Here is a 19,010-nt window from a genome sequence, read left to right as displayed (position 1 = left end):
TCTGCAAATCCTTCAAAGTCTCTTTTGGAGCAAAAGCTGGTATTTTTCCTCTGCTCTGCAGAGTAGGTCCATTTTTGCAGACTCTCCCAAAGGAGCCTGGGAGAGTCCCAGTGCCCTGTCGGAGTTGCTTCCTGGGCTGTCACTCACAGTCCCTCCCACCTCCCTAGAAAAGTGTCAGCCACCCCAGGGCCACAGGACACTTCTAGCTGCCTTTGCCCTTGGCCTCAAAAGCGGAAAAGGACACAGCAAATGCCACCTCTCAGCTGGGACAGTGACAGGCACACGGTGCACCAAAGACAACAGGAAAAGGGATTCCAGGGACAAGGCTGCCTTTGGCACCTCTCCCCTCCCCTACTGCTGTGTGCGGCTATGAAGAAAGGATCAGGCAAAGTCAAACCAGACAGGGCTTTCTGGATTCAAATAACATGAAAGATATCACTTAAATAGAACCATAAATGAATAATGAGGCCAGCTTCTTTTCATTAACGCATTCTTCCACTGCTGTAGGGACACTGAGGTATTTTCTGTTGCTAATTTTGCCTTATATGGATGTGTATTTGCAGAGCTAAGTTACAGATGACAGGGTTGTCAAGAAGAGAACTTGTGCCACGAGAATCACTTTAGAACAAACTTTACCCTTTTATCATCTCTCCTTGGACCGTATAGTCTTAGAACCTGTGACCATCACTTATCGTCTATGGAACAGAACAAATTGGACTAGACTGTTCATTTTCCATCAGGTCATAAAACGCGGTGAATATTTTAAAATTTATTATAGTTAGGCTAATGGACTTAAAACATGTGGCAAATATCAATTCTGAATTTTCTTAAAAAATCACTTGGGCTTTTAATTAAAGATGGCAGATTGAACACATACCAGTACCTTTGCTCTTTCTTGTTGCACTATAACAGGGTAACAGCAAAAGGACTGTTTTTTGTTGTTTTTTTTTAACAAGAGATAAACCTGGGAGGAAAGGAGAATAGAAGAGCTGATCAGAGCAACGAAAGTTTGGAGGCTGAAAGCAGAAGAACAATTGGTCATTCAGCAGGCAGTGGGCCAAGCTCTAGAGGTGATGGTAAATGTGGCCTGAAAACGGGATGACCGTGAGACTGTTTAAGAATTCAATCCCAAACCTCCTCCCTCTCTTCAAGCAGACCAGTGACTGCACATCCCTCACCTTATCAGAAACAGGAGACCTGGCATTTAAAGAAGAGAAGTTCCAGAAAAAGGAGGAGAGGAAATAATCAAATAAATAATTAAAGATTCCCAGAAGTTAAGGATGTGCATTTTCCAGCACAAAGGACAAAATGATGCATACCAATGCACGTCATTGTGAATTTTCAAAAGGCCAGGACCAAAAAATGGTCCTAGAAACTACCAAAGAGAGAAAAACAGGAATATATACAAAGGATCCAAACCAGAATGACATTTTATTTCTCAACCAAAGCACTGGAAGCTAGAAGACAATGGAGGAACGCCTTCAAGATTAGAAAGGAAAATGATTTCAACCTGGAATTCTACACTCAACCAAATTGTTCATTAAGGGTGAGAGAAGACTAAAAATAAAAGTTTAATTATCTCAGAAAAAATGTAATTCCTACGTATCTTTTCCCAGAAAGCTACTGGAGGATGTGCTCCACTAAAATCAGGGAGTAAAACAATTGTTACAGAGAATTATGTTACAATAAACCATTAAACCAAACAATAAAAATCTATCATAATAAGTGAAGAAGATTTCCAAGATGGTGATGAAGGAAGATTCCAAAATGATGGTAAAAGGAGAATCCAAGATGAAATTTTTGCAGCAGGTCAGAAGACTCAGACGAAATGATGCCAGAAGGACAAAACTGATGGAAAATCTTATGATTTTGAACCCACGGAAAAGAGACTGGAGATCTCTGGGAACAGAGCATAGATACCTCAGCAAACAAACAACAAAAAAAAAGACAGTTCTAAACCATGGGGAAAACAGAGTTGCGCAGGAAAGGAAGATGAATCATTACTCATTATTGGCTCAGCTATAAACAGTGGTCACATAGTCATAATAAACACAGCATAAACTACTGTCTAAGCGAATTTATGGTGTAATTGTTTGGGGAGGACAGAGGGCTGGGCAATCGGGGTGGGCAGGGCTGAAAGAGACCTTAACCTTCCTCTTCCACACTACTGTGAAGCCATGGAGCATTCTGGAAACTGAAAAGTCAAGTAACTGCCATAGAAGCACATTATTTGCAGACACTGAGCAAGTGTCAGGAACAACCAAACTAGTGGAAAGTAGCTGCTTCTGAAGGGTGGGACGCGAAGGTGGCTGTCTTTCATAAGCCTTCTGGAAGTGGTTGCCTCTTTAAGCTCTGTGCATATAACTTTAATGAAAACAAAAACTAAAATAAGAAAGTATAATACAAGTTATCCACTTAGATTTACTCCTGCAAGAAATGCACCTCACGCTGAGCCTAGATGTCAAATCTGCATGGATAGTGATCTATTTTTATCTCTTTATAAATAGAATAGTTTTCAATGTATAGACTATCTCCAAATTTCAGCTCCAGATTCAGAGCCTACATTTACCAAAACCAATTTTTAAAAAATTTATTTATTTAAAAAATTTTAAATTGAGGTATAGTTGATTTACAATGTTTCAGGTGTACAACAAAGTGATTCAGGTATATATATATATATATATATATATATATATATATATACATACAAACACACACACGTATATATTCTTTTTCAGATTCTTTTTCATTACAGGTTATTACAAGGTATTGAATATAGTTCCCTGTGTTATAAGCAGGTCCTTGTTGTTTATTTTATATATAGTAGTGTGTATCTGTTAATCCCAAATTCCTAACTCATCTCTCCCCTCACTTTCCCCTTTGGTAACCGTAAGTTTGTTTTCTATGTCTGTGAGTCTATTTATGCAAAACCAATTTTTTCTATAGAAGCAATGAACTGGAGGACAAATAAGGAGGCAAATTAGGGAATAATTTTTTTTTGTTTGTTTTTTTAGGGAATAATTTTTCTCCACACTCTAGAAGGAATTAAAGCATCGGTGGTTCTGCAATATCTATAGTGAAAGCTGTGACCATGACCTCATGTCCACCTCTACCTTCCCTTTCTGTGACCACTAGTCACCACAGTAGTGAAGATTTACCTGACACTTCCTGCAAACAAGAGGACTGGAAGGGTTATTTCATTCAATCCTACAGCAACCCCAAAAGGTGGGCAGTGTCACCCTCATTGACCAGCAATCTGGACCTGACCAAGGTGAAGCCTTGACCACGGTCGTACAACTACCAGTGGGGTGGGGGCTTGGATCTGAACCCAGAAGCCTGGGTCTCACGGCCCTGACCCGACACTCTATGCTACAATGCGTAAACAGAGGCAGGGTAAAAGCAGATACCCATTTGTGACACCTCCCATGGAGATATTTTTTTTCTCCATGACATTAAGCCATTAGGCAGGTGCGTTAGAGATGGTAGCCAAAGGAGGGAAGAGTTGGAGGTGAGAGACCAAAAAGCAGCTACCACAGCTCCATTTAAAAATATACTGCTCTAAAGAGACTCAGGGCAAGTTATCAAGGCAGAAGGAGTGACCACAGTGACAATAGACAGGGATACAGATAGGGTGTGGACATATTCCAGGAGGGAGAGAGTCAGTTAGAAAACTGGGAAACTACTCCATTTAGCTAGCGTTTTTTTTTTTTTTTTTGTAAAAAACACCAATACGGTTCATTGTTTGCTTATGGAATATTTTGCTTTTCCACAGATGTGGATACACTGATGCTTGGTTCTAAGCCACTCTCTTTGCTCCTTGGTGAAGGGGCTTTTATCTCGAGAAGAGGCCAGCAACCATCTGACTCATTCGTTGGCAGGGAGGGATCTGTCAGCACCCCTGCATCAACACGGGAGGGAGGCTCTTTGGCATCTGTTGGCAGGCGTCACCCAACCCAGAGCGGGGGAGATGGTGATGAGAAGACAGTGCTTCCTGAGCACTTTGCGAAGTGAACAGGGGTCCTGGGAGAGAACCAACAGTGAGTAATGCTGCCCTTGACCTCATTAATCAATAATACAGATGGCACAGATTATGAGAGGCCATCCACCGGCAGACTCCTCCATAAATTAAAACCAGAGGCTCTGTTTTCCCCTATAGCTCTAGGAATCCCTCCCAGCTGGAATTTCATCTTATTTCTTTTCTATTTCTGGAGTGCATTTCACTCTTTTTCTATTGAATATATGCAGCTTCTGTTTCCTTCTTATAATTTCATGTAGCTTCAGAGTGGCAAGAGGTGAAAAGAAAAAAAAACAATCCACACTTCCAAAACAGGAAAATACCTTCTCCTTTATTCAAATGTTGAGTGATAATCTGGAATTCTCACTCCTTCCAGGAGGTTAAAATTAATTATTCATGACAAAACGATATATTTTCTGTATATGGATTTGTATTGCAAATCTATATACAGCTATTGCTATATATGGTAATATACACACATACATATGAACAGATAGCATATATAATAGGATTTAATATTTATGATTTTTCTTGATGGAGAATGGAATTTGACATTGCAGACACATTTTAAAAGGAACAAATACCCTCAACCTGTGAGCACTTTGCCTTTTTAAAAAGCCATTGTAGCAGTCAGAACACCATAATGGTTACATGACATAAAACATAAAACTGCTATCGTTTCAGAGAAATGTTATTTCACACAAATTTCATGGAAAAGGGATCTGAAAATCATAACATGAGTTTTGTTCCAAGCTTTTGAGCTGACACAGTTCCTACAGCCAATTCTTATCTCAGGAAAGACAGCCATGCGATGTGGAGCAGGGATGGGGGCTCTGGGGTGTCCCCCACATGGTATGAGGGTGACCGGTGGTGCTAGGGGTCAGAGCAGGTGAGGGAGAGGTCTTGGCACTACCGTCTGTTCCTTATTCAAGTACACTTTCAAAACACTTTGATCCTGGGAAAAGTCACCGAAATACAAATGGCTCCTGCTTTCTGGGAATTTACAGCCGAGAACGGACAGTAATAGGTCGTGATAATTGGGATTGACTTATATACACTAATATGTATAAAATTGATAACTAATAAGAACCTGCTGTATAAAAAAATAAATAAAATTAAAAAAATAGGTTGTGTAAAAGACAATAATAAGCTTTTGCAAAATACAGTGAATGTCCTCTTATTAATCTTTGCAAACAGGAAGAGGAAATGAAGTCATATTTTAAATTTTATTTTTTCTAAGAAAACCCATTCTGAGCTCTAGCTTTACTTAAGGAAGACAAATGACAAGTAAACAAGCTGCTACTGGAGATACATTTAAATAAAAACAAGGCCACATCAGGACCGTGCAGGCACACAGTAGTCTCCCGAATGCTCTTCACTGATCAAGCTGAACAATAACCACAGATGCTCAAATACCTGAAGTGCCTGGGATGCAGCAGTGCCTTCTCAATCATTCAAAACATCAGGTGCAGGAGTTTTCACGTTGGATGTAAGTGTTGCCTGCTAGGCCTTCAAAACTTGGTAGCTCAGACTGTTCTCGCACACATGAGAATTAAGGGGGGTCAGTTCCGTCTTAGGGGAGGACTGCACCAGCTGTGCTCCTGGAGCCCATTGCCTAGTCACCTAGGACCAGTTGCGGGGTCTGCACTCGCTGCCAGGCATTGCTGTGCCAACCCTAGGGACCAGCACTAGGTACAAGCTTGCTGAATAAAAGTAAGGCATTTAGGGTAATTTCATGTAAGCGGACGTGTTAGCTTGGATTTACCCAGAAGCAGAGCCTGAGGCAAGGATTCGAATGCATATGGTTTATTTGAGAAGTGATTCTAGGAAACACTGTTGGGGGAAGTGAGGCAGGTAATGAAAAGGTAATAAGCAAGTCACAGCAGCAGGAGACTGGGGCATGATCCTGGTGGGGCGCTCTGGGGGACCTTGGAGAACATGCCTCTCTCCTGTCTCATCCAAGGGGAGAGGGAGTTGGGGTATTTATCCACCTACTCCCACCAGTCATTGCTTCAGGGCTGCACCTGTATTATTGATTCCCTGGCCAAGGAGGGCCCTCAGACAGAGAAACACAGGTTCTGGCAGGGGGAAGTCAGGCCAGTGGGAACTGAAACGGTAAGGGTGAGGGTCATGGGTGGGGCACCAGCAGTGTCTGCTTTAACCCTAAACATGGATTTACATAATAATCCAATAATCAGAGTAAGCATTCCTAGACACACACACACACACACACACACACACACACACTCACACACACAGAGTTTTGTAAGCCTAAAAATACAACTCGTGTATATACCACATCTTTATCCATTCATCTGCCGGTGGACACTTAGGTTGCTTCCACGTCTTGGCTATTGTAAATAGTACTGCAGTGAACACTGGGGTGCAGGCATCTTTTCAAATTATAGTTTTCTCCAGATATATGCCCAGGAGCGGTATTACTCAGCCATACAAAAAGAATGAAATAATGCCATTTGCAGCAACATGGATGGACCTAGAGATTGTCATACAAAGTGAAGTCAGACAGACAGAGAAAGACAGACATCATATGATATTGCTCACATGTGGAATCTAAAAAGATGATACAAATGAACTTACTTATAAAACAGACCCACAGACATAGAAAACAAACTTATGGTTACCAAAGGGGAAAGCGGGGGAGGGATAAATTAGGAGTTTGGGATTACCATACACACACTACTATATATAAAATAGCATATATATACTATACAACCTACTGTATAGCACAGGGAACTATACTCAATATTTTGTAATAACCTACAAAGGAAAAGAATCTGAAAAAGAATAAATATATACATATGTACAACTGAATCACTTTGCTGTACACCTGAAACTAACACAACATTGTAAATCAACTACACTTCAGTTAAAAAAAAAAAAAATCCCATTTACATAAGGTTCTAAAGCAGAGCATATGGACTGTGCTGTTTTAAGTCTGGAATAGTGTTCCCCTGGGGCCGGGGGTAGCGTCTGAAAGGGCACGAGGGGCTCCTGGAGGCCAGGACTGTTCTCTTTCTTGATCAGGTCCTGGTGACTGGGGTGTGCTCAGTTGTGAAAAGTCATTTAGCTGTACCTATGATGTACTTCTGTGCACTTTTCTGAATCTACGTGGTACTTCAATAAACATCTTATTCAAACAAAACAAAAACGCAATTACAAGGCTAGTTGTTAACGTGAATTTTACGTATTTATTTTAACAGTAACTACTCCATCACACCTGCAGTTGGCTTATTAGTAGACTTGCCAGAAAAAATACGGGACACCCAGTTGAATCTGAATTTCAAGTAAACGATAACTAACTTAAAAGTATGATCTCAAGTATCACCTGGAAGAATATACTGAAAATATATTTGTTGCTTATCTGAAAACTGGAATTTAACTGGATGCCCTATGTTATGTGAAATCTGGTAACCCTACGTATTAGATTTTGGGCATTGGTTAATGACTTAATTTAATTAACTTAATTGGTTAATTAACTTAATTGGTTATTAACTTAATTGGTTAATGACTTAATTGGTTACTTGGTTTTGACTTTCTTCGGATAAGCACAAAATTGGAAGTTTAGTGATTTTGGAATAAATATTCTTAGGATGAGGGGAAAGCTGAACCTTTTCTACATTGTCTACTTATACTGGATATTGACGGCTGTTTTATTCCAGCCATTTGGCTTGCTCAGAGTTTTTTTTTTTTCCCCCCTTTGTTTCTTGTTAATTGTAGTAATTGCCCACATGTTCATTACAATTTGGGGGGAGATTTCTACCACACCAAGACTTTTGCCTTCTCTTGAAAAAAGCCTGAAGACCTGGCAATGGGGGGTTATTCTCGTGCCCCCGTGGAGCTGTCAGGGGAGCCCTTTTTAGGTGGATGTGCATCCTTCAGCCCTCACTGACCCCTCCCCTTCCCTCTATGTTCCTCAGCTGCAAAGGCAAGAGTCAACCACCATGTACTCCTTCCTTTCTGCTACTAATGTTCTCAGACCTGACCCCTTCACTCATTTATTCTGTATACCTGGGCGCTGCCAGGACAGGCATTTGTGCTCCCTAATCTAGAAGAATTATTTTAATTAGCCTTGACAATGCTGAACACACCAGAGGCCATTTCTTTATAACCAACGCTACATTCTGTGCTACGTGTTCCTTTGCACTCACTGGACCCCTTTTCAGAACTGTGTATTAAAAGGCAAAAAAAAAAAAAACAAAACAAAGAACTATAAAGAAACCGATTCACTGAAATCCAGTTATCAAAACATTGAGAACTCAAGATATCATAATACATGCCTCTCTATTAACAAGAGCCAGTAAACTTCCTTATTGTAAGAAATCAGTTGTTTAAGTGTAGTGATCAGTGGGAAGGGTCTGGAGTACCTGCAGTAACTGTAACATAGCATGAAAACAGCTTATGTGTCTACTGGAGACAAAATCCCAGCTCACGTTACCATGGCCTGTTCCTCATGAATAATGAAGTGAGATGTTAAATAGAAGTGGTTAGCAAAAAGAAAGATGTATTTTTTCTCATCAGGTTCACAGGCCCCTTAATCTAGTTTTTGGCAACAGAAGCCCTGAGGCTCTGCCCTTTCTCAGTCCCTGGCTTTTCGACATTTAATTACTTGTCCCTCCACCAGAAGGGGGACGGGAGGTAAGGTGGTTCTCTGTCCATCCTGGCTGTGCCGAGGAGAACTTAGGGGGAGAGGTTGAAGCTAACAGCAAAAACACTGTTCGGGGCTGTCTGTGGATTTCCATTATGTGTGCTTTCTGTTTCATCCGTTATCACAGAGAGAAACTTGGCTACATTTACAGTTTTCCTGGAAGAATTAACGTGGCTCCTACAACATGCAATCTCTTATCTCAGCCCAGTAAGTGCCAAGTGGAAGTCATTCCGCTGAGGACTGAGGAGATGCTCCCTCCACGGCTTAGTGCCATCTCCGCTAGTTACCCAAGTGTGGTCGGGACAGCCTGTTAGGACTGCAGCTCTCAGGACCCACTCTAGACCCGCTGCACCCGAATCTGCCTCTTAACAAGACCGCCGGGGGACCCACATGTGCGTTATGGTGTGAGAAGCGCTGGCTTAGGGGATGTAGAATTTTGGAGTCTGAGTCACACCTGTGACCTTGCAGTATAAACAGCAAGAGACTGGGGCCTGCAGCCCTCACCCTGGGGTGGGAGGTCTGGACAGGATGCAGTGGGCATGGGTCGCCACTTAGGGTCTTTGCGCTAGAGAGCAACTGGGTGTGTCTGAGTTGCAGGTGCAAACTAGAAACACCGCTTGCGTGGGGTTTCCTACTTCATCAATTTCTAGCACCAACCAGGCTTAAGATGCTGGGGGAAACCACCCTTTGGTACAAACCAGGCCAGAACATTCCTGCTCCCTCCCAAGCTCTCGTACTCGACCTATTGAAAAGACAATATAAAGAAATCCAAATCAGTGGTGCTGAATTTATTTTTAACTTTATACCATTTGGGTTAGTAGCCAGATACACAGAGGAGGCAAATATGTCCTCATTTTATCAATTATGAAGCCTAAAAGGACAATGTCAAGCTTGAGGGATCGTTTCACTGTCCCAATCTGTAACAGTCTTGTGCGACTAGGGTCTCCAAAATGGGGTGGGGCTTCTCTGCCTTTGAAGTGCTGATAGAAAAGGAAGCTAATACATATCATCTGAGTTCAGAAATCAGACAGCTAAGACCGTGTATTTGAGTTGAAGCTTCTGGAAGTAAGAACCTGGCTAAAAGTGCATTATTACATTAGCATTTGGTGTTTACATTACCACGATGTTTTCCAGGCTGTCAGAAAACCGGTAATGTAAGCATAAGGGGAAGATGCTCCTTTTCCTTCTCATCTCTCTGGAAATTAAAATGCTGGAGGCAAAGGGGGATGGAAAGACAGGAGAGACAGCTACTTTCCAGTCCACAGGCTTGGATATGGATTTGGAAGGGTCCGTTTCATACCTGGAAGGATCCACATTTCTCTGGCTTCATCAAGTTACAGAGGACAGGAAATGTGGATCGTGTACTTTAAAACGAAGCTTTCTACCTACTGTTTGACGAGGGTTGGAGCTTGCGTCATATCGGGAGCTCATCTGACATATTCTGTGTCCAAAGGAAACGTGGGTGGCCGCCACCGTGGGAGCGCCAGATTGGAAAGGCAGCACTTGTCGCCTCTCAGGTGCGGACTCAGGGTCACACTCTGATCTCGGGGGTGTGCAGTGATATTTTCATACCAAGAAATACTGGTTGCTGCGTCTGTGTGGCTCATCCGGCCCCAGTAGATCCATCAGGCAATTTATTTTAGGTACTTTCTGTGACTCAGGGTAGGGAGAACAGGACGCCCATGAATCAATTCCGCAGCCACGGAAAACTGAACACAAGAAGGTTTCTTTAATGGATGCTTGGAAGATAACTTCCCCCTGCATTAAAGATCTTGAGAATTAAAATACGGTAACATCAAAACACATCTAGACTTGATCTGCCTTAAGCAGTGAAGCAGAGGCTCAGGCAGCCAGTAAAACCTGCCAGCTGACAAAAGCCCCTTCCCCAAAGAGCGGACTAGTTTTTAGCCAAAATCACGGGGAGAGGTTATCTAAGTATTTATGTTAATTTCGCTTTGCAAATGACCGTGTAAATGGAGAGCAGTGAGTGCCTTAGCTGTTCCCAGGATCAGAAGTGCAATCAAGTGCGGTGTGGAAAGTAAAGCAGTAAGGATACGGTGCTTGTCCTGTCTGGAGGAAGCGGAGACATGAGGTGGGCTGGGGTGGGCGTGGGACCTCGCCCCTCTATCTGTGCCTCCTCTCCGTCCCCTGACTCTTCCCAATGCACGGCCTGCAGGCCTGAGCTTCTCCCCAGCCTCGCCCTTCGCGTGCTGTGAGCAGAAGCTCGGCCTGTGCTCATCCTCACGTCACGTCTCCACCCGGAATGACCATTGTTACCCACACCAGCCCCTCAGCAGTGTGCAAGGATCCACGCAAAAGTGTCTGAGAAGATCCTAAGATTCCGGGGTGAGTGGAAGGTCGTCCATGGAGGCATTAGGAACAAAGAGTGGCTTTACCTGGAGTGCCCTGTCTCGTTCCCAGGAAAGAAAAAGCCTCTCTGAACGATTTGGGGCTTTCAGGGACCCGGTATTGGGCTGTTCCCAGGATGTCATGGCCCGCGATGGAGCCCCTTCCTTAACAGCCAACATTTAAAAGTTGGTTCTTATGTGCCAAACGCTGCACCAAGCACTTTACCCGCCTTTTTCCTTCCAATCTTTTACTCTTGACATTTTACAGATGAGTCAACCAAGGCTAAGCAAGGTTACATAATCTGCCCAGGGGTCAGAGTTTGAAAGTGATTGAGCCACACCTTGAACCAGGTCTGAATACCTACGGAGCCCACACAGTCACCCCTTTGCCAGGGATTATTCAACTTAGCTGATCATAAGAATGACCTGCGTCTGTTTGATAATAGATTCTTGGGCCCACCCCAGGCTTTTTGAATCAGACTCTCAACTGTGGCTGCACACTGGAATCACCTGGAAGCTTTAGGAAACACTCATGCCTGGGTCCCACCCCCAGAGATGCTGAGTTAGCTGAGCCAGGCTCTGGCTGGGCCACTGGGATTTTTCAAAGCTTCCCAGGTGATTCCTAACATCCAGCAGGGGTTGAGACCACTGCCCCATCCTGCTACCACCTGTTAGGCTGAAGGGTGTCTAGATAATCAGAAATGAGAAACTACCAGGCATCCCCTGTCCCACACAGTGCAAAAGGAAACCCCACCTATGTGTATGAGATTTTGAGAAGTAACAATAGATTTTACCTATTCCTTATGAATATTTCAGAGCCCACACACTAGCAATGTTGCCATCCATCAGTCTGCTTATAAAGTAGATCTGTTTTAATATCTCTTTTAGATTTAGAATAAAAATTTACTTTGAGGGCTTCCCTGGTGGCGCAGTGGTTGAGAGTCCGCCTTCCGATGCAGGGGACACGGGTTCGTGCCCCGGTCCGGGAAGATCCCACATGCCGCGGAGCGGCTGGGCCCCTGAGCCATGGCCGCTGAGCCTCACGTCCGGAGCCTGTGCTCCGCAACGGGAGGGGCCACAAGAGTGAGAGGCCCGCGTACCGCAAAAAAAAAAAAAAAAAAAATTTACTTTGAGAGTCACATCAGGATAAAAGAAGAAGTGTGGAATTGCTGGGTGTCACTTTTAGCTGGAAAGACTCAAAGGCGGGGGGCTGGAATCATCGGAAGTTTTGTTCACTGGCGGGGCTGGTGGCTGATGTTGGCAGTCAACTGGGTTCCCAGCTAGGGCTACTGGCCTAACCTACCAATGGTCTCTCCCCGTGGCTGGGGCTTCCTCACAATGTGGCAGCCTCGGGGCAGTTAGACCACTTAAATGAGGGCTCTGGGCTCCAAATGTAAGTGTTCCAAGAGAACAGGCAGAAGCTGCATAGCCTTTTATGAGCTGGTCTCAAAGGTCATATAGCTTCACTTTTACTAAGTCACAAGACTGATAAAGTCTAATCATAGTCTGGAGCCTTAAAGTTGGATAGAAGTATTAGCAAGAAAGTTTTAATATAGTTCCCTTCAAATGAAACAAATACTTAATAAAATGTTTATTTAAAAATTTTTTTTTCTGATGTGGACCATTTTTAAAGTCTTTACTGAATTTGTTACAATATTGCTTCTGTTTCACGTTTCTTTTTGGTTTTTTGGCCCCAAGGCATGTGGGATCTTAGCTCTCTGACCAGGGATCAAACCCACACCCCCTGCAGTGGAAGGCAGCCTTAACCGCTGGACCACCAGGGAAGTCCCAGAATGTTTAAATCAAATTTCCTAAGGGCGCATTTGGTTGCCTAAGTCATGCACATGTATACAAATTACTTCCAATCTTGGGAGACAGAAGGGCCATACGCTGTTTTCATCAACTTCTTCCTATTTCTGTCTGATTTGCAATTAACAATCCACTGAAATTTGTAGGTCTTGTGTAAGATAAACTTTCAAATATATAAGTGATGATTATGGTTTAAGAAAATCAAGCAGTACAACTGACTGTGCGTGAAAATAAAAATCTTCTGCCTGCCCTTGCCCTTCACCCCCATCTCAATCCCCAGAGGTAACCATTCTAAACATTTCTGCAATGGGTTATTTTAGGTGTCACAAAACTAATACCATCTAATTTGCTTCTACCTCTATATATTGGTTTCTATTGACATCTCACTATGAAACACGAGAAAAGCAGTAGGGCAGATGGTGAAGACCAGGACCCCTGGCCAGAGTCTCTGAGCTCAAATCCCAGCCCCCACACTCCCAGGCATACGACTGTGGGCAAGCTATTATGTCTGTGCCTCAGCTTTACCATCTTGAAAATGGGGCTAATAACAGCATCCCCCTCCAGGGTTATTATGAGGATCAAATGCATTGATCTATGTAACAGGTTTAGAACTCTGATTAAAGCCTATGTAATAAGAGACAGCTACTCTTGGCGTTTCTCTTCTCCCTTGTTCCTCCTTCTCGCCTTTATACTTGAGTTAGTTCTTCTAGGGGTTATCTTAATGGCTTTATCTCCATATTAAGAAAATTAAATTGCACACAAAAAATTAGATAAGTACTTAAGGGTCTACAAGGAAAAACAGCTTCCTCACCCCTCCTTCTTGCCAGCAGTGTACACTTTTAATTATTTTCATTTTTAGTTGTTTTGTTCTTATTTCCTAATGCCAAATAAAAGGATCACAATAGCTCTTTCTAGATTTATCCATTTTAGATATCATCTATTGAATCCCACTATGAAAAATAAAGATGAACTCATTTATATCTTTCCTTACATCCCCTTATTCTCTTAATATTTGAAAGACATATTATTATTATTTGGGCTAATATATATCTGAAGGTTTTTTCCTCTATTTCACATTCCATTAACTTTTGGAAGTACTTCTTCATTCCACATCAGGTAGAGCAAGAGTGTTCACATCCCCCTTCAGCAACCTCCTCACCCACCTTCTACGTTCTAAACTTCTCTTGGGTATAACTCTATTTTTACGTCGTCAATGTTAAAAACATTTACATTCTAGTCTACCACCATCTTTTAGTTGTCTATGCTTTATCTAAAGGTTGAGTCTAAATGTAGAAAAATAATAAATAGCAGTCACATTATTACTACCAGTGAGTGAATACTCCCACTCAAATAGTGTGCTCAGAACGTAATTTTTTCTTGTGGGTCAATGCCACGACCCACTTGCCATTCAAAAGATAATATTCTTTAGTCAAGATAAAGTAGAATCTATTACCTTAAACATCATCCTTAAAAAATAACTATTCCATATTTTAGTTTGCACTATATATTCACAGTACATTTCTTGCATAGATTTTTTTGTCTTGGAGTTGGAAACTATATTTCTTTCCTTGTTGGGAGACTCAACATGTGCCTTCTTCCCCATATTACCAGCACGTGAAGACACTTACATTTTTTTTTATATGACTTGCAATTAATTCCATTCATCTTCTTGGAGACCTTAGAACCCTCTCTTTGAAAATTTGGAGCATTTCCTTTTTAGACTTGCTTGCTCAGTTGGCTTTTTAGGATTTCTTTTCATTGGACTTCTGTGTTGAGTTTGCCAACTTCTTTTTTAGATTTTACCCTTATTTTGCTGAAGCACATGCTTAAGCAGCTTCCTAAAAAAGGTTAAGTGAGACGTAAAATTCTGCTTTTGCTAGAAAATATTTTTATTTTATCTCCCATTTGATTGTTTGTTTAGCTAACTATAGAATTTTCAGTCCAAACTCATTATCTTTCCTAACATTCAAAGTATAGTTCTGTTGTCTTCTGGCATTCAGTGTTGCCAATTGAAGTCTGAAGTTAGTCCAGTTCCATTCCTTTGTACATGACCTATTTCCTTTCTGAAAATTTTAGGATCTTTGGCTGGATATTTCAACATTTCATGCAGATGTTTCTAAGTACAAGTTTACTTTCATTCTTTGTGTCTGCCACTGCGTCAGCTCTTTCAATATGTGGATGTATGTTTTCCTTCTGTTGAGAGGAAATTTCCTACTATTGTATATTTGTTGACTTCCTCTCCAGTTTCTGCTCTCTCTTCTTCTGGAACTCCAGTTAGATTTCATACTGGAGCCCCCAGATTGATCTTCCATGTTTCTTAATTTTTCTGTCATATTCCCCGTCACTTTTTCTTCCTACTCTGAATGATTCCTGTGTCTCTCAAGTCTGTTGTGCTCAGCAGTATATCAATTTTTTTATTTTAGTCCTTTTCATATTCTTAACATTTGGGAATCACATTGAAATTTTTAAAAACAAGGGGGGAGGGATAAATTAGGAGTTTGGGATTAGTAGATACAAACTACTACATATAAAATAGATAAACAACAAGGTCCTTCTGTATAGCACAGGGAATTATATTCAACGTCTTGTGATGAACCATAATGTAAAAGAAAAAAACATGCAAAATCTTGAAAAAAGTTTTTAAAAACAATTTCTTTTTACCTTTTTATTGATTGCCTAACCCCACACCTTTTAAATACCAGCCTGTTCTGGTTTTATGGCTTCAATATCCTTGTGAAACTCATGAGGATACGAATTACATTTTTTAAAGTTCATTTCTGTCACCTGAATTATCTTTAGTCACCTGGTGGACAGCTGTTCTGTTTGTCCATTTTGATCCTTCCTTTGGGAAAGATCCTCAAATGCCTGATGGTCTTTGGAGGCTTGATCATACATATGAACTAACAGCCGAGTCATATGACAACTAGCCTGAGTCTTCTTTGCAGGTGAACGGGCCTACTTCCCCCAGTTCCTCTAAATGGGAGAGCTGATTGCTAGCTCTGTGAAGGTACATAGGGTGTGCAGGTAAGGCAAGCTTCACTTCAGGGTGTGTGGTCAGTGTTGTAGGGCCCCAAAGAGGGGATATAAGACCTGAGTGTGTTTACCTGACTACTTACTTGATGAGTCTTCTATAATTCTGGACATTGTAAAGGTCCAGTGTTAGCTCAGACTTGGCGTTCTCAGCCACAAACTACAGTAGCAGAAGTCACAAGTCTCCCTAGACAGATCTTCCCCTGCTTTAAAGACCATTTTTCTGATTCTGCCTTGGGAAAGCCAGTAGTCAGTTGATGGAGATGGGAAAGGGCCAACTGATTCACTTGTTTTAGGGTTAGGGTGGTTTTCAAACATGGTCACAAGTTCTTGGACACGCCTCTCAACAGGAGTTGAGCTCTACGACCCCTCCTTGTGAATCCAGGTGGGCTTGTGGCTTTCTGACCAACAGAGTACAACGGAAGTGGATAGGTCACAAGAGGCCATAGAGTGTCTGCTTTATTTTCAGAGCCCTGAGCTGCCGGGAAAGTCATCTGAGGCCCTGGAGCTGCCATGGTGTGAGGAGGCCCCAGCCACGTGGGTGGGTGGGGGGGCACAGGCAAGTTCTCCAGGTGACGTTTCCAGCTGAGCCCAGCCTCAAGTCACCCCATCCAGGAATCTTCCAGATGATCCCAGCCATTCAGGTCACCTCCAGCCAGTACAGTATTTCCAGTGACACTGTGTATCCCTAGTATTTCCTAGTATTTCCAGTGTTCCCACAGACACTGTGGAACGGAGACAAGCCATCCCTCCTGGGATCTGTCCAAGTTCCCAGAGCACAGACTTACTGAGAATTAAATGGTTGTTATTTCACACTACTAAGTTGGGTGGCTAGTTACAGAGCAATAGATGTCCGAGGCGCAAACAGGGTCCTTTGATGAATGACCCAGATAACTCCTTCCCCACCACCTGACTCACACACCACACCCTCTGATTCTGTGCTGGAAGCTCTGATATCTCCTCCAGGACCCAGGACATCCCTCAAGTGCACCCATCTCCACCTTCATCCCTTCCTACAGGTGCTCTGGATGGAAGTTTTCCCTGCTCTGGTTCAAAACAATCACATCTGATTTCTGTCCTGTAGAAGCTCATGCAAGTTTCTAGACTATTCTTGGTGTCTGGGAAACGATGGATTCACTCCCTCTGTGCATCACACCTTTATTTCCACAAGCTTGTAGACAGGGGAGGTAAGCATCCCTCCTGAGAACCAACCAGATAAAGAGACAGATCCTCTGCTCGAAAATGGGCACATTCCACAGCCATCAGTGAATTAGAAATAGCCTATGCCTGTGAGAGAAACATATGCACAAATATGAAAAATGTAGTCAAAGGTCGCTTTTTCTAATTTCAGGGGCTGTGAAATTGATGAGATTACTTTTCTTCTATTTGGTTGGATGTTGTTTTATTTGTTGATTGTTTTTTAAAGAAAACAATTGAAGTTTCATTTACAAGCAATAAAATGCATCCATTTAAAATGTACAGCTGAATGAGTTATAAACAAATATGTATGTCCATGTAACACCCCCCGCCCCGGACCCGGTCAGGACACAGAACATTTCTGTCACCCACAGAAGCATCTCCTATCCCCCTTCCAGCCAATCACTACCTAGTCGATCGCTGATCTGGTTTCGATCACCATAGTTTAGTTTTCACAGTTCTAGAACTTCGTACAAGTGAAATCACACAGTGTGTGCATTTTTGCATCTGCTTCTTTTCACTCGGCATATTTCTGAGCTTCGTCTATGCTGTGTGTATCAATAATTTGTCCCTTTTTATCGTTGATCGTTATTCCATTTGTTTATCGACTGACTTGTCGATGGATATTTGGGATGTTTTGAGGTATGATGATTAAAGCTGCTCTGACTACTCTGGCACAAGTCTTTTGATATAGGTGAGTATCTGGATCCATCTAGTGCAAAGCCCTTCATTTCCTCCTTAGAGGGCCAAGAGTCTCCCCGGCAGAATTCCTGGTGCCAGCTGGGCGACAGGGATCTGTCAATGCGAGACCCATTTTCTCAATTCTTCTATGAAGGACAAAACTCTAGATCCCCGCAGTGAAAGGGCATGAGCCCACCAAAAGTGGTCTGTGAAAATCACAGCCAGCCTTGCTACACTGAAGAAGGTGACTCAGGCATGCCTCGATAATGAACATTTCAAAGAGACAAGCAGCTTCCTTTTACAGCATATAAATTCCATTACCGTGGAGCAAACAACACACATCCCTTTTGACTGGCAGCAACTCAGTACTTAGACCCGGCTATGAGCATAAAAATAAACGCTGAGTAGGGAACTCCAAAGGAAACGGAAGGCAAAGGAGGCTTTTTTTCCTCTTATAAACATGTGAACAATTTTATAGCAGATATAGAAAGGGGTGGGAGGGAGTGCTGGCTAACTTCCTTGAAAAGAATAGCATCACTAGCCGTTCATTGAATATTTACAAGTGCCGGGCACCATCCTAATGACTCTTCTCTACAGGCTTTAGTGCATTTCGTTCCCACGCAGCTCTTGAAGGCGGGGGGTTGTCATGGGCTGAGTCGTGTCTCGCCCCACAAATTCACATTTTGTAGCCCTAATTCCCAGGACCTCAGAATGGGACTGTATTTGGGGATAGGGCCTTTAAAGAGATAATTCAGGTAAAATGAGGTTCCTAGGGCGGGCTCTAATGCCATGTGACTGATGTCTTATTATAAGAAGAGGGAATCTGGGGAATTCCCCGGCGGTCCCGTGGTTAAGAATCCGCAGGGGGCACGGGTTCCATCCCTGGTTGGGAAACTAAGATCCTGCATGCCACACAGCGTGGCCAAAAAAAAAAAAAGTAAAAAAGAAAAAAGAAATCCAGAGGGGGGGACCACATGAAGACACAGCAGGAAAGACCTCAGAATAAGTCAACCCTGCCAACACTTGCATCTCAGACTTTTAGCTTCCAGACGTTTAAGAAAATACATTTCTGTCGTCTAAGCCCCCCGGTCTGTGGTACTTTGCTAAGGCAGCCCTGGCTGACGCATGCAGTGCTACATGATGTTGTCTGCATTTTACAGATGTGGAAAACCGAGGATCACGGTCACCTGCTAAGCTTGTGTACCCAGTCGTGGAGCCAGCTGAGAGACTCCAAAGCCCAGGCTTGTAAGCATTATATAAAAGA

The 19,010-nt window shown here is 42.6% G+C and overlaps 1 protein-coding gene across 5 annotated transcripts in view; it reads right to left on the bottom strand.

Annotated features, from left to right (window-relative positions):
* SLC24A3 (solute carrier family 24 member 3) overlaps positions 1-19,010 on the bottom strand; it is a 459,014-nt gene that overhangs the window by 56,721 nt on the left and 383,283 nt on the right. The window lies entirely within an intron of this gene.

The sequence above is a fragment of the Delphinapterus leucas genome, chromosome 15, assembly GCF_059928025.1.
Source record: "Delphinapterus leucas isolate spDelLeu-1000000601 "Yukka" chromosome 15, BTC_Dleu_Yukka2, whole genome shotgun sequence".
NCBI lineage: Eukaryota > Metazoa > Chordata > Mammalia > Artiodactyla > Monodontidae > Delphinapterus > Delphinapterus leucas.
This window is presented reverse-complemented; position numbering and strand designations above follow the sequence as displayed.